Source organism: Ornithodoros turicata, unplaced genomic scaffold (assembly GCF_037126465.1).
Source record: "Ornithodoros turicata isolate Travis unplaced genomic scaffold, ASM3712646v1 ctg00000857.1, whole genome shotgun sequence".
NCBI classification, from domain to species: domain Eukaryota; kingdom Metazoa; phylum Arthropoda; class Arachnida; order Ixodida; family Argasidae; genus Ornithodoros; species Ornithodoros turicata.
The window spans coordinates 67680-85392 of NW_026999406.1; positions in this window are offsets into that span (position 1 = coordinate 67680).

Sequence of the window (17713 nt, forward strand, 5' to 3'; positions counted from 1 at the left end):
GCACTTGTGCACACACCAGTGAAACGAGAAAGGTATTATCGTAAAGCAGAGAATGAGCTCTATAATTCGATATCAAAAGCTAGGGGTCTGGGCCAGGTTGCTGTCAGGCATGGAGGCCGCTCAACGCGTGACATATGAAAAAATGAAGATTTTGAACGCTCATACCTTAGAAACCCCACCGAGAAAGTTCTTCAGACATCGTAGGCGCATGCTTCCGCATATGATATTTGAGTGCACAGAAAAAGGTTTTTTCGTTGCCCAATTAAAGTTAGGCCGTGCAAAAGTTTCAGTGTGTGACCCTGGTGCGTGTAATGATAATGGAAGCGCTGCAAGAAGTTCATTGGTCGGTATTCGTGTGTTTCGTGACACAGTGGGCCATTGTACCTAAGGACATGTCCCTCAGTCCGGAGCCATTTAATGGGAGAGTTTGGCCATTCTCTGATCTGTTGCCGCCTTGTGGGTGGAGCCTATTTTGACGTCAGAGTCGTGGTTGCGCCGCCTAAAAAGCCTGAATCCAAGCAGAATCCGCTTAACAGCCATCTGGTGCGCACCATATTGATGATGTCCGTCAGCTTTGTTGTCGCAATGAATGCAATCTACAGGAATAATCGGCTTATGACCCACAGCCGCATGTGATAAGGGGGGCTTCGTTGCCAAACTGAAAGAGTTCAAGGACGAAGGGCTTCCGAAGGACAATGTACGCACGTGTCTTCCCTCCTTGCATCGTAAACAACGATCAGCATCAATATGGCGTCGGCGACCGGCTGACAACGGGACAACAATAGAGCACGGCGAGGGAGGTGGCTTAGCCGTGACGTCGCATGACGCGCTTCAAGTTAGGCTCCTCCTAATGGCCAAACTCTCCCTATAAACGGCTCTGCCTCAGTTCCCATGGAAGCACAGACAAGGGTTTCTGTGTCCGTCTGCGAATACTTTGCCGTGTCATGAGGCGCCACTGCTGCTAATGAACAGCGAGGAGAGTAACAAGATTGTCGCCACCCGCACTGGAGCCGTATCCGGCTTCAGGTACAAAACCCAAGTTAGTTTGGAGTCACTGCGAGAGTGAGTGATTCCTATGCCTGTTGCAGTAGTGACTTCGTTTGTAAGAGTTGTGTTTTGAGAGTGTTTCGACCCCCCGTTGCTTTGCTGACTGTCTTCGCTATGAACATGAAAGTAAGTAAAGACCGTGTCTACTCCGGGAACTACATGGACAGGCATCGAGAGAAGATACATTTTCAAATTAACTTCGCACGCGTATCTTCGCTGGACGACGCATTGATGAGAAACGTTCTGACGGCCTGAAGAGTATTCTAACGTGCGCGTGTCTGATAGCTTTGCCACAACTGCTAACGTAATCGGTGAAGTGTAAATAAATAGTGATTCATCTTTGCTGGAATGGTTCAGAGAGATGGATGTAAACATGTAATTTTCATGCGCGTACCGCGGAAACAGTGCCACGTACACTCAACCAACATTTCTCAAAAACTCTGTTCGCCATAAGCTGTTCGGGCTCTTGGGTATTCTCATGTGGCATTTCTCCTAGCATGATAGCAAGTTTGTTTCAGCTTGAGATCAGCAAGTTATCTTTAGAAACGTTTTAGCAAGCATTTTTGTCAAAAGCTAGTTGGGGAACATGGCTAATTTAATGCTGACGCATTAATATGACGTGAACGAAAGGACTTTCCGACCGAACTTTGCGCTTATATTGTCATTTGGGTGCTTAACGGTTTGAAGGGAAGGTGCCGAAGAAAAGTACATAGAGTACTCTACAAATTATACAAATTCAAATGTACTTATGTAAAGTACAAGGAGTGAAAAATTTACTTAAACACTGGGTACTCCAAATACTTCCCATCACTGAATGGAAGCCATTACAAGAGTTAAGAGTTCTTCGCGACATTCTTCTCGACGAAATTACGGATATGACATCTGCATCTGACGTAACATCTACAAGATGACATGCCCAAATATGCCATCTGTGTGTATCTCATTGTCCAACAAAACACTAATCCCCAATTCCGACTCAAGCTATTCCCTTCCGAGAAGGACGTATTACCTGTCCTGGGGTCAACGTCGCAGACATTGTAATGACCTGCAAGGGCCGCGCTGAGAGACGAGAAGAGCCATAAGTAGAGCGCACCGTTTCTCTTCGCGAACATGTTGACGAATAGCAGCTCTTCATTCGTATCGTACTGCTGCCGCACTGTATCCCAAAGCTTGCCCCCGCGCGTGCACCTGCTGAATGATCAAACATTAAGAATGGCAAGGAGAGGTAGCATCACCTTGCGTTGATAGCGCGATTCATATGGAAGGCTACCCTTTTTGTCATCTCGCATTTCCCAGGAAGCATTTATTAAAGAGCTAATAAATTTTAGATAATTGAATACCCATTTATGAATACCCAATTTTGATAATTGAAGTACCCAGTGTTGAAGTAAATTTTTCACTACTTGTCGAGTAGCTGCAAACTTTCTCTTACAGCACGTTCGCCTGAACGTGTAAGCCACCTGCTGAAACAAACGGCATATATTTTGCTCTGCTCGTTTTTTTAATGAAAATTCTGTGACGCGTTGGATGTATCTGCTAAAAATTCATAAAAAAAAGAGCGGAGCAAAGTATATGCCGTTTTAGCAAGTGGCTTACACGGCAAGGGGAACGTGCTGTAGGAGAGCGTTTGCAACTACAAAATTTACTTAAACACTGGGTACTTCAATTATCAAAGTTGGATTCATAATTGGGTATTCAGTTATCTAAAATTCATTAACTTATTAACATGTTGTCGTTTCTTTCTTCTCCGTAAGTACAGAGAAGAATTCAACGACAACATGTTTTTTTCAACAAATGGTATTAAAAATGATCAAAACCCGTAAATTGATGTCATCGATTCATCGCAGAATGTCGATTTACTCGAGAGTAATGTGTTTGAAGATTGAAAAGCCGTCTAAGGCAAGTCTCACGATACGAAGGACAGTAATGAGACTGACCAGCACAAGAAAGAATGTATCTTTAAACTAAATGTTTTTAAAGGCCAAATAAAATTCAGCAGCTTGAGCCTAACTGCAATACATAATGCAATAATGAAACTCGCGTGAGTGTAGGAAATTTTATAATCACTCGCAGTACGCGCGACGATTACTTGAGCGGTAACAGATGTCAAATGTTGACGACAATCGGAGCCCAAAGCCTTGGATTCGAGTGGCCACAAACACAGAAAGTAGATCGCTCAAATCCCAGAGAAATAAAGCTAATTGAGTGCTAAGATTGGATCTCCTTAAATCACACTGGATGGCTCGTAGGCACACAGAAATGACAGCTCTCAAATAAATATATCGTGTTAATAGCTGATACGAGCATTTTTGTGTCCTTGCTTTTGCTTGATTACTCTTACTCTGCAGGTGCATTTTCCCATGGATGTCAAGGGCATCATCGCAGCTGAAGCACACTTCAATGACTGCTATATTCTATCTGCCTTCGTGTTTGCAAAGACACCAGTGCTTTCACGTACAATGTACTAACAGTCGAGTGCAATAGGGGTGGACGGTACGGGTGTTGTCAATGTGCTTCAGTTTCACGAGGCTGTTCAAGACCTTCCACCTACCCACCTACCCCTATTGCATTTGACTTTCAGTACATTGTGCTGCCTGGGACGCTTCGAGCTTGTGACATTGGTGGGTCTTGATGCTAGGGTTCGGCATAATTCGAATATTTCTGATACCGAAGCGAATGCCAGTCGTCGGGCATTTAATCGGAACTACAAATCGAGCATGAAGAAAATTTCGAATATGATACTTCATAGTTTTTTGTTAGTTTTTCTTTTTCAAACCGAGGACATTCGAATTCAGAATCCGCCCACGTTAACCCGGTGTGTCACACAGATCGCACAAAGCCAGGGTTGCTTCATAGGTAGTCCTGTATCCGACGCACTTATTGCGGAATGAAAGGGGACGCTTTGGAATGGTCTTAGCGCAATTAACTTGGTAAGACCTCCTTAAAGGAGAACTGAGCTGACCCCCCCCCTTTTTTTTGTCTACGGCATGTACTGCAGCAAATAAAACGAACTGATACAAAATAACGGCGAGGGCCGTCGACCTGCAGTGCGCGGGTGCAAATCGTCTCTGCCTGGTACCTTCGAAGGACCCTGCAGGTGGTAAGCCGTGGCGTCGCCTGTTCCCGTGGCATGTGGCTCGTACCGTAGTCTGTGCAGACGGATGCAAAGGAAAACGTATAAGTAGTAAAGAGAAAATACAAAACAGGAACACAAAACTCTAAAAATCGCATGAAGTATGGTAATTGGCACATGCATATCTTGTGGCATTCAATTAGACATTTTTAAAGATTCGTTCACGATTAAACCTCAAGATCTTTTTAGAAAAGCAAGCACCACCAGTGGCACGCAAGGGTTCATGGGAAGTTAGAGCGTCCTAGAGTATTACAAGATGACCAGAGGCGGGGGTAGAAGAACAACAACATTCCCGGCGTTCACAGCGGAAGCGTCGGCTGGGGTAAACCGTAACCGAAGCAGACGACAGAGTAGTGTCCCTCAAATGTTCCCATGCTGCTTTACGCGCGCGCATGGTGGCGCGCGCATCTTTTTAAAATCGTCTATTGATCCACGATATCTTACCATGCAGTAGCACCGACACTGTCAAAAATATATTGCAACGTCACATTCACAACTGCAGCATACTTAGACTTGTAAGATCAAGCCGTTCCTTCGCAGGTCACGCGACGTTGCATGCTTGACCTGTGCTGCTGCACGTCACTGGTCACGTCAGGCTAATAGCATACGTCACCACGTCCCCTCGTTGTGCGATGAGCTTTTTTTCACGGTGGGAGGGATTCTTCCAAGGTTTGCGGAACAGAGCCCTCGCTCTGTAGGTCATCTGCAGGTTTTTACATACAAACACAGCCAGCTCCTATTTCGTTATCGCAAATTCTTGAAACGAGGGTACTGCGCGCACTTCTGCATTCTCTTTAGTTCATCGGCCCTTGTGAGAGTCAATAGTATATTTACAAGTGAGTTGTCGTCTGAATTAGGGTGTCCGGTAAAGTCACCTGCAGGCAGTTGGACCATAGATGGTCGCACAGCTTCGAACAGCTCGTTCTTAGCATTTTTATTTCTAGATCGAATAGACATGCACTCTAAGACTGTCCCTTTCACAACAGGTTGACATGTAACCGCATAAACTAAAACGCCAATCGAGAATGACAGTGTCAACTATTACAGAAACTGGCTATTCCATTATTTATCATTTTTTTTTAGAATAGCCGACTCGGGTTACTACTACAGGTTCTCCCGTCCATTTTAGTTCAAGTGCCATCTCAAGTAGTCCAGGTGCCATCTAAAATAATCTGAGCGCCATTCAATTTAATCCGGGCGTCGTCTGAAAAAATCCAGATGCTATTTAATTTAATCCGGGTGCCATCTGAATTAATCCATGGTGTTTTTAAGCACTATAACCGTGTTCACTCGGGTAACATTTTTGTAGAGTATTTTATTGGAAGAAAGAGTAAAAAAGAAACAGCTGATGGAACTGAAGTGGTGCCGTGTCTTATGTGGAACATTCGCACGAGGCTGAGATATTGGCTGTTGGAGCGGAAGTACAGCAAACGACGGCACTGGTGCTGTCGTCTGCTACACAATATCTTCTGATTGAACTGTTGGATATTCCGCGCAGTTAGAAGAGCCCGAAAAGGCATGACTCACATAGCAGACGACAAAACTGGTGCTGTCGTCTGCTATAGGTTATCTTGTGACTGAACTGCAGGATGTTCCACGCGGTTAGAAGAACACGGAAAGCCACCACACTCATAGCAGACGACACCACTGGTGCTGTCGTCTGCTACACAATATCTTCTGACTGAACCGTTGGATATTCCGCGCGGTTAGCAGAACGCGAAAAGGTATGATGCTCATAGCAGACGACACCAGTGTTGCTGTCGTCTGCGAAGGAATATCTTGTGACTCGGCCGTAGGATATTCTCTGCAGTTTGAAGAGCACAGAAAGGCATCGCCCACATCGCGCAGCTTAGTCACAAGATATTCCATAGCAGACAACAGGACCAATGGTGTCGTCTACAATGTGAGTCATGCATTTTGTGCTCTTCTAACCGCGTGGAATATCCTGCAGCTCAGTGAGAAGACGTTCTGTAGCAGACGACGGCAACAGTGCTGTCGTCTGCTATGTGAGCCATGCCTGTTTGCGCTATTCTAATTGCGCGAAATATTCAGCAGTTCAGTCAGAAGATATTCTGTAGCAAACGACAGTATCAGAGGTGTCGTCTGCCATAGGAGTCATGCCTTTTCGTGCTCTTCTAACCGTGTGGAATATCCTGCAGCTCAGTCAGAAGATATTCTGTTGCAGACGACATGACCAATGGTGTCGTATGCTGTGCTTCTGCTTTACCACTCCATATCTCGGTTCCGTGCGAATGCTCAACATAAGACGCAGTATAATTTAAGTCCTGTCAGCAGCTTTTACTTCTCCCTCCACTACGTGTCTGTAGAATATTCTGCGGCGATATCCCTCGTGTGAGTGCTCAAAAACACCGTGGATTAATTCAGATGGCGCCCGGATTAAATTAAATGACATCTGGATTTTTTAAGATGGCGCCCGGATTAAATGGAATGCCGCTCGGATTATTTCAGATGGCACTTGGACTAAAATGGACGGGAAAACCTGTAGTATTACTCGTATAATTCATACAAGTATTAGTATTTTGCATTATAATACCTCAAATGAATTGTATTAGTATTATAATACTGATTCCTGGGAAGTATTATGCATTTCTATAAGTATAAGTATTACTGCCCACCCCTGCTATGCCATAGACGGTTAAAGAACGGAACACTTCCTCTGAACTGGACATAAATTACGAATAATTTTCTTATGTATTTCATCTGGGCCTCTTGCCGATGACTGTTCAGGACCCTCTGTAGTTCTGAACGATTTAAGTTTGTGTTATATGTAGAGCCTGATATGTTCGAGTTTTATTGTTTTCAGAATTCGGCGGGTAAAAATCGCGTGTTATCTGATGATCAGGAAAGCATGGTGGAATGGGGTGAAATGCCTTTATTTGCATTTTTGGTGAAATACATCGTTCTTGCTCACAGTGACACAGGAACCCGGCAAAATTTACATGGCTAGACCTTTAAGGCAAGCGCATCACCCCTCGAGGCCTCTATGGGAATCCCCATAGGCTTTTCAAACTGTTTTGAGCCATCGTAGAACGTAAAAAAAAAAAAAGTACAAGTATCTGATTGGCCCAACGCTAGAGGTCACGTGAGTTTTTCCGGACAATAGAAATATACTACACCTTAATCCCACTGGCGCAACGGTCAGTGTTCAAACTTGTTGGCCCGCGTTCAGTGTGTTGTTGGGGGCTCAAGCTCGCTACAGAAGTGTTTCGAAGTTGGGTAAGTTCATTTCTTGCCCAGCGTCTCGCGTATTTTTCGTTGTGATCCTTAGGTCAACGAGGCTGTTCTGGCATCTTGTCTAACTTAATGAACAATGGCATTAAACGTAATCACAAGCCCTGTTGTGGCGTCCCTTCAGGTTTCAGGGGTGAGTTTTGTTTCTTCCCAAAGAACATACGCGGTCTTCAGGACGTCCCCACAGCGTCATCGTGTCCTCGTCCTTGGAGATTATCCTCAGGACGTCCTGAGGACCTTTTGGACCTGAGGACACTCTCGGGCTGTCCGTGAAGAGTCATTCAGGTGCGCCCTGTGCCCGTAGATGTGGGTAGCTAGCGGGACGAGCAATATTACTTTATTTAGTTTACCTGTTCAGACTTTCTAAACACATTTGTTTCCTTTTTGGGCCGATCCTGGGACCTGATTAACATTTTTCTGAAATAAAGGGTGGTCCAGGGTAAAATTATCTGCGTCTAAAAAGGATGACTGTCTATGATAAATGGAGTGCATTACTTGTGGAATGGAGAGAAACGCGCGATTCTGTCGCACTGCTTTTGACTTTCAAAGCTCCTACCTGAACATCTCAAACCAAAAAGAGTAAGAAACATGGACGTTGCATTGATGTGGACCTAATATTTCAATCGATTCCTCACTTTGAGTATTCTTTCTTTGCGTAATCGAAAGAAACATGGATAGCTCACCCTTCGTTTTGTGTCACAGGCGAGCAGGACTCTTGAATGTACGGAATAAGCAATAAACAGTGTCTGTTTCGGCTGCGGAAGAGAATTGTAGTACCTTTCGGAGTGGGTTTCTCGGACTTCGTGCCCCTGACAAGATTTTTTTTTTTGCGTCTTTTATATTTCTCTCTGCTTTCTCTTTAAACCGCTGCGCTCGTTGCCCATTATCAGTTGTACAAGAAGCAAACAGCGAGATTGTATTGCGGAAGTTAATCAAGATGTATGGAAAAAGAGAAGTTATCAGGTCAGCGTCTGGTTTCGTATAAATTATACGCAGAAAAATGAGGTACAGGTGGGTGCAGGTGAAGTCGTCCTCACAAGGTCCTGCGAGTGTTCCAGGTTGACACCCTGAGGATGTGCAGGTGATATGAGCGGGAGTCCCACTTTAACACGGAGGTAACACTGGGAGGACCAGTTCCTGAGGACGTCATCGTCGTCCGGGGTTGACATCCCGGGGACGATCGCAGGACGTTTGTGTGTTGTTGGGGTTTCCTGTCCTTCGCTTCCAGATTTGTGCCTGCTTGTGTACACTGTCACAGAGTCGCGTACGATAGAGCTGTGGAGCACAAAAGCTGAATCTCTTTCTCAACAGAATGTGGTCGCGTATGAGTGCCGAACACAATGGAGATGTGGGACTCACCCAAATGTGTGTTAGTAATATTCAGTCGTACGGTCACGTTCAATGCTGTCTGTTTAACGTGGTTGCAACGAACAATATGGAGATTTGGGGCATGTGTGTCAACACTCAATCGTTTGAATACGTTGTTGGGGCGACTACTTCTTGGCCCCTTCATGTCTTTATTATTTTATAGTATCTTGCACTGTCATGGAATGAAGGTGATGGATACAACGCTTGTCCTTTGAGCCATTTGTTGGCTCTTCAGCTCAGCTAGAGGTACGATATCATTTTAGGTAAACAAAGACCGTTACCTTTTCAGATCTGACAGTGTTGTTCAATACCCCTTGTTTTCTATGTTCCCGCTAATCTGACTCTGCTCTCATACCCTGTGCAGTTGTCACTAGTCTGTGCTGCCTGTGTTGAGGTAAATTATGGGTTCAGTGAACATTTTGCCAGAGGCAACATAGTTAAGATTGTTGCATTTGTTTTTAAAATAGTTCCGCACATTGAGCAGTTCTTTTATTTGGTGCTTGCCGGTTCATGGCTTGGAGGTGACGAATACAACGACTGTCCTGTGAGTAATTTATTGGCACTTCAGCTTACCTGCAGCTATAGTCGCATTTCAGGTAAACAAAATACTGTTACCATTGCAAATCTGACTGTGCTGTTGTTCAATGTCGCTGAATGTGTATGAGCTGGCTAATCTGACTCTAGTGTGAGCCGCTTGTAAATACTTTGTGTCTAAAGAACATCAGCTACAGTGTGAGGGTCGGAACTGAATCCGATTTATACCATTGATGCCGTGTGAGTGCAGGATGCCAGAATGATTATTTTTCAGATTCCGTCACACGTCTTTTTTTTGGTATGTGCACATTTTGATTTGCAGAGTACGATGTGTAAAGTCACATTCTTTTTAGTAACTTCAACGTCAGTGATCCCGGCATGCTTAGCACTGCCTCGAAGATTGGTCACTTGCGTTGTAACAAGGCAGGAGAAAGTCTGTAAACTACTTCAGCTTCTCATCTTTCAACCCATGATCCATGCTGTGTCAAAATCAATAAAAATAATGCATAGTCTACTACACAAGGTCTGCTGCGATCACCTGATGTCGTCCATTGTCTAATTTTTCCATGGTGCTTGCCAGTGTATAGAAAAAAAGGTTCGTTTTCGAATCATCGGTCCGGAGGCAAACGGGCTCAGCACAAGCAAAATACGGTCCGACTTGTACGGATGGTGATCTACTTCACACTTGCTGCCTGAGTAAAAAATATGCATAAATTTTACTTCTGCAGCACACAAGCTGCATCCAATATTTTACCACACTACCGTGACACCTACCACCCTTACCCTTACCACCCCACACGTGAAAAGTACTGGTTGCCTTTGGAGCAATCAGGGAGCGAGCACCGACCCGAGGACGGAGGCATTGCTTGTATCTACCAGTGATACAAGTACTGCGATATCTGTGCATGTATACTACTATCTACTTCGGAAGAGTACCTAGATTTTTGGTATGTCATTGTGCAAAAGATGAGAAGTGCTCATGATGTTCGGTAATTTGACCACATGTTTGGAAGTACCAAATACGTCAAAAGAAATAAATCTTGTACTAATATCCATACTCTATTTGTATTCTGTGCATGGACTACACATACCTGCATGTGCATGTGAGGGATATTTACCTGGATGAACAACTACATGAGAAGAATAAAAACAAACAAAAAGTGCCAAAACTTAGGTATAATTTGTGCATAATTTTAGACATCATGGCTAGTACATGTCTATGTGACGCCTTCGTGGATAGATAAATACTGTCCAATTGTACACGTTTGCTCTAAAAAGGGTCTAAATCTGCTACAATTACCTGGCTATTAGCTGTATTTTAGCGTAACATTAGCAGGGCTGGGGGAAGGCAAGGAGATGAATACGGAGCAATAGAGCTACTTTGTTCGATGTCTAATACACATTCCCAAAGTTTACTTGTAGACGACTTTTAGACTTATACTAGCGCACCATATCTTGCCCTGGCGTTTTCGTTGTCTCCCTTCTTCACTATTTCGAAATCGTTGCACTCGTTGACGCATTCTTCAAGTCTTTTTCGTATACGACCCGCCATCATGTCAAAAGACGAACGTCGCGACGTTAATGCATGAAATGCATAAATGCACATGTTCATCAAGCAAAACCATGAAGAGCCGACAGCAAGTGAAAGTAAAAAGGCGAGTTTCCTTCTTCATGGGGTGGATGACGCGCATACGCAAGGCTCTCGCACGTGGAGGCAGCGTTCACGCATGCACAAACGCTTTGTTTGCGCAGGAAAGTCAACTTACGGGACCGGACCGGCTTCGTAAGGATTCTCAAAAAAATTTGGTGAGCATCATACCGAACAGGAACCGCTTCCTTGGTACCGAATACAACATTCGCATTAATTTTGTGCGAGCTATTAATTCGTGTGAGATGAAAATACCGGCCCCTTCACACAAGTAGAGGCCCCTTCGGCAGTTATCCATAGAGATGTGCGTCGATGCTGTTTTTATCGGCGGCGACGTTGGAACTATTTTTGGTCGGCGGCGGCGGTTTGAATAGGCGCTATTCGGCGTTACGCTGGTATCGGAGGCGGCGGCGTGATCACGACTCCCGCGCTTTTCGAAAATTAAATTTTCTGCGAAACGCACGAAATATCGGTGGGCCTCATAACGGTGTCTGTTTCCGTTTCTTTTCTCTGTAGGCGCCAAAATACTTAAAAGTGCTAGAGTGCTTAGAAAAGACCTATACCTACACAAAGAAAAACCCGAGTCTGGGAGCAAGAAAGCACAAACAACAAGACATTGTTTGTGCGTGTCCTTCTTATGTTGACGTGCGTTCTCACGATGGGAGGTACGCAACTTCAAAGTGAATACCGTCGACACTGAACCGAAAAACGTTTACGTCCTATCCAAATTACGGCTTTGCGATGCAAGCATGGCAGTTGGCTGCAGCGAATTAACATTTCACGGCAAAGGGATATAGTAGTAATCGTGTCAAAAATAGAGAGAACAGTGGGGAAAATATGCAGGAATATATTCATCTTTGGAGAACATTCGCAATAGAGTTCGTTTTATCCATTTTAACGAATCCCTTCAACCGCGTCAACTGAACTCCGATGTGTGTAAAGTGAATGTAACGTTTTTCTGATAGACAGACAGCGCATCTACCATTTATTTCATCCTACTGGGCTATTCCCGACTTCACCTGATACAATGGTAATCGCTGAATCGGACACCGAGAAACTCGCAGATTCGGTAAAGATAGGCAAATTACCATTGTACTTATCATTGTATTACCAACTCCAATACCATAGTAGTAGGGAACGTACTCCGTAAAGAAATGGGGTAAATTTGACATCAAATATTCTCCTTTCTGGCACACAGCGTTACATCACCTTGGCAAATATCGTGGTTACATTCAAGAATTATAGAAATTATAGTACATGGCAATAGCTCTCTACGAATAAATGTCGTTGATGGCATAGCGGAAATAAAAAGAAAAGGGCGTGTTGGTTGAGACATACTGGCCATATTGAAAAGTACCTGCTAATCACAGAAACGAGGAAAAGCACATAATTTTCTGTAGCGTACCTTCATCTCATTTCTTTTTTCACAGTTTCTGAAACACCCTGCGTGCAGTATACTCCCCGTATGAATTCCAGGTGTACACGGACTACGCACGCGTTCACATAGAAACAACCAAAACCAGGACGTTTTCTAAAAAGTAGTAAAAATAAACGGTGTAATGAACTTGCGGATAATGTTTTAATATGAATGAATAATGATTCGACGAGGTTTTAGAACAGTTTCGTATCACGCAAAATGACATCTTGACGAGTGACATTATGCATTGATTCAAACACAAACACACAGGATCTCAAAGCAAGGGACAGCCGTCTATCAGCCGACAGCAGGAAAAAACCGACCTCATGCGCAGCAACAGTGTTATAAACTGGAAACGAAACTCTTCAAACATTTCGACGATGATGACGACATGGGTATTACTTACGATGATCTACCAAGCTGAGCATGATGGCACAAGAATGACGATCAAACGTTCGCTTCAACATTTGTAGTAAAACTTTTCCTCTGACTCTCTATGACGTACTTGAACGTGTTTGGACATGTTAAGACGTGTTTGAACATGTTTGGACGTGTTCAGACACGGGCGAACCGTCGAAGTCGTCCCTGGACACACTAGTTCCTCTCTCTCACTCTCTACGACGTCCTTGAACGAGTTGGAACATGTTTGGACGTGTTTAGACACGGATCCCGCGATAAGAAAAACGTCACGCAGCACGATTTAGACTGGTGGTTAGTGTATCGTGTATAGTGTATAGTGTTCCTGAGTTTGAATCCCACTCTGGGCCTTCTCGTCGCCATATAGAAGTCGGCCCAGAGTGTTAGCTTGGCATTAGCGTAACGTTTTATTCGACGACAACAGTATCACTGTCATATGCGACATCGCAAAAAGGCGTGAAAGACGGAAGGCGGGGTGGGCAAAGTAAAGACGACACCATCGCAACACGAGGAGGAGGAGAGCGGTGTAGCAACTATAAAAGGTGCGCTGGTTCTATGGCGATAGGTCGAAAGCCCATGAGGGGCATCCATCCACGACGTGAGTGGTTTCGTGAACCGAAATGTATGTTGACCGTCTCTGCTGTGTGAGTGTATTCTATGTATGGGATTGTTTTTTCAGGAACCAATAGCCGCTGTTAGTAGTATAGTTTGATACTGTATAAGAACCGCACTGAACAACGACATCCTTTTCTAATCCAAGATGGCCGATTCTAATCCAATTCTAAGCCAAAATCCAGTTCTAAGCCAACACAATCCGCTTGTAATCGAACACAAGCCAAATCCAAAGCCATCTGATTGGCCGCCATTAGCTCCGCCCACTTCACGTTGATTGGTCCATGCCAAGCCCCACTGATCATTGATTGGTCAATCGTGGTTTTGCTGCTATGTTAATTAGTTGGCTTGGCTCCGCCCACTTCACGGTGATTGGCGCATGCTAAGCCTAGTGATCGTGGATTGGTCAATCGTAGCTCCACCTCTTTATGCTAAATACTTGGCTTCACCCACTTCATGATGATTGGCCCATGCCTGCTGATTGGTTCACCATAGCTCCGCCCGTTTATGCTAATTACTTTGCTCCACCCACTTCACGCTGATTGGTAGAGGCTGATCGCTGAGCCCTGCTCCCTAATTAACCGGCTCCACTGATTGGTTCGTTCTAAGCCCTCTGATTAGTCACTACCGATTCGCCCATTCTAAGCCCACTGATTGGCCAGCTGAACATAGCCTTAACCAGTGCTCTGGCCGTCGTTCTGGGCCTACTGAACATAGCCTGCACTAGCGAGGCAGCGGTTTCACTGCGGCTCTATCTCAAATGCCCAAACTTACCTTGTGGGGTGCAACTTTTTCGCGCACTTCATGCTGATTGGTCCTACCGATCCAGACTTGTAATCCGGTCCATGCTGAGCCAACTGATCACTCTCCCAGCGCTCTGACTGGCCGCTACAGATTGGCCCGGCCCGCTGAACATAGCCTTCACTAGCACCCGCCCGGCTCGGCCGCAGCTCCACTGTGGTTCTCTTTCTGATATCCAAACTTACCTTTATACTAGGTCTGCCTAGTTCATGCTGATTGGTCCGTTCCAAGCCTACTGACTTCTAAGCCAAACCACGCTAAGCCTACTGATTGGCCCTTCACACCGAAGCCTACCGATGGCTGGCCCCGATTGGTCCACGATAAACCTACTGAACTGTGATTGCCTAGCCTGAATTTGTCGGCACCAGGCAGCCGCTTCAGACAAGACACACGGCAATTGTTGATTTCAACCTTTATTTGGTACAACAGCCTCCTGGTCCAGCTGTGGGTTGGTTCAGCTGCGTCAGAGAGATCGTTAGTCCCGGTCATCTCTTGCGCTTGTTGGTCACTCAGCTCCCTCGGTAGATGCCATCTAGCTCATCTATCTGCAAGTACTCATTGGCCCATCTGACTACAAGCCTCTCATTGGTCACTTATGTCTATAGAGCTCCCTAACAGGCTAGAACTGCACTTCCACTGATCGCTAGACCCGACTGCTACTCCCTCTAATCTCTACAGGAGATAACATAGGTTTAACTGTGGGATATTGGAACTTTTACCATATGGTAGGCTTAGCGAGGGCTGGTGGGCTCCAACTGCTATCGACCCATGCCTCCATCCGCGGCTGCTCACTGGTTCACAATGAAACTTTGTCACATGATGTGAGGGCGCCAAAGAAGGTTCCCTACACGTACAATAGATGGCGCCGGTTGTACCCTCTTTGCAAAGATCGACAGCTGAGACGCGAGTGTGGTCCATCGTGACTCATTTCTATCCAACTGGTTCATACTTCTAGAGAGCCAGCGTGAGAAGGCTGAACAGCTTACATGCCGCCGCCTCCTGCTGTTGGTTCACAATGAAACTTTTTCACATGCTCTGACGGCGGCTCTACACAATAGATGGCGCCGGTTGTATACCCTCTTTGCAAAGATGGACAACCGCAGGCGAGGTGTTGATAATGTCCATTCTAACCGCATTGGTCACTCCTTTCCATCCAACTGCTTATTGGTTCATACTTTTAGCAAAAGAGCCAGCATTAGAAGCCAAATCTGCTGCTGAACACTACCAACGATGAATAAAACCGCTTACATCAATATGTTCGGTGCTGCCATCTGAAGTCAGCCTCCTTCATGCTATCCACGCCCCTCATAGCCATGGCTGCCTCGCGGTGCTAATGGTAAATTAAAAAAATGTTCAAGGTACGATGAACACATCTTAAAACACACTCTACCCATCTCTCCATAAAACACGAGTAAAGTGGGCTTAACCATGTTGTATGCATGCGTCGGGGGAAGCCTACCTCTGGGAACAAGCTTTTGGTTTTGTGATAGTGTGCCTTTGCACTTCAACATCAAAATTTAGTTCAGTGTTTATCAGGCAGAATGGAGAGAAAAAAACATAAATAATGCTATAGAGTGAAGCGCGTTCATTCTTAAAAGCTGAAGAACGGATTTTGCTTCAGCAACAACAGCAAAACAAAACAAAACAAAAGGTTTCAATGTTTAATAAGCAGAACGAAAAAAAAACGTCGTGATGCCAAGCAGTGAAACCCACTAGTTCCGCACGCGTTCGTACTAAAAAGCTGAGCAGGAAGACGCACATGATCGAGAAACATGGAGAGGTGATGCTGTGCAGAGAAGCTCGTTTTAGAGAAAAATGATTTCAATGTCGATTGAGCCGATCATCAAAAAACCCTGTGGAGCTGCACCTGCAAGGAAGCTTAGTATTGTTTTGTTTTAGATGGCGTGCGTTGCAGTTCAACACAATAAACTAATTAAATGTTTATCAAGCAGAATGGCGAACCATAGTAATGCTATGCGGTGAAGCTCACGAATGTTTCTCTCACTGAAGCTCCAACGCTTATTAAACAAAGTGATCGAATAGACACAGAGTGGTTGGTGCTGTCCACTCCGCACGTACTCAATATTAAAAAGAAGACTCAACCCAAGCTGAACAGCAAGAAACACAATTTCAGATTGCTTTCAGAGCTCTCACGGAGGTATTCTGTGCAAACGTATCCAGCGTATATTTCACGCGACACACCTAGCACGCGTTCCTTCAAAACAGTATACAAGAGCACTATTAGACAGCAAGAAGCACCATTAGAAACATAAGTCCCGGGTGATCACACAGACTCAAAATGAACGAAGTTCATCACATTATAAGCAAGTTCACCTCAGAATAAATGTGCTCACTTTAACAGTATCACAGTTACAAATATGACAGGTTTTACAGCACATAGATTCACCGCGCGTCACGCGACACGAGCACCATACAGCACATTAGGTGCATTCTTTTCGCTTGCACCACCTGCACCAGATCTGAACTGCGTTATTTGCGTGCTGCACTTTCCTGTTGAAAAGAAAGGCATTACTAATAGAGCTCCTTTCAGCTAGAAAGTGCAGCTGCCGAAGACCCGTCTTGCGTGGAGTCCAAGGTAGTGCAGTCCAGTGCAAGTGAAAAGAATGCGCTTACATTATCTGAAACACGTGGACAGCTCACGCGATTTTATCCCGCCCATATCCGCCTATATTGCAATTTTTCAGCTGAGAGGCATGCACACACCGTTATCACGTAGCTATGGATACACACACATTACAATTTTGAATGCGTAATCTGCGTATGATCGCGACGCACGGGCTCAACATGCGCCGAAATAGACACATCAAACTACCGCGCACCTTCCAGGTCAACAATCTACATCACGCCGCAAAGTAGCCGGCGTATATTTCACGCGACACACCTCCGCGTTGGCACGAGCACTACTGAACAGTATGAAGCACCATTAGAAATATAAATTTAGGATGATCACACAAAAACGCACTCAATCTTAAAACGCAGACTCAACCCAAGCTGAGTTTGAAGAAACACAATTTCACATTGCTCTCCCAGAACATTACGTGCAAACATAGCCAGCGCACGCAACCCACCTCCCACGCAGAGCACCAGTGGAAGCGCCATTAAAAATATTAGGATGGTAGCATTATGAACAAGTTCATCTCGGAAAAAAAAAATGCTCCCCTTTGCAGACGGGCACATAGATTCACGAGCACCATGCAGCAGTATCTGAAATACGAATTTCCGACGGCGCGCCTGCAGCTCGCGCGAATTTAGCCTGTCCATGTCCGGGTATATTGCGGTTTTAGACAGTGTGCGTTTAACATAAGAAATTAACTAAATCAAGCAGAATGATAGAGCACAGTGATGCTATGTGATAAGGCCCTCACTGACGCTCCAACGCTTATTAAACAATGCTATGCACTGAAGCTTCGCACGTATTCAATGTTAAAAAGAACACTCAACCCAAGCTCAGTATGAAGAAACA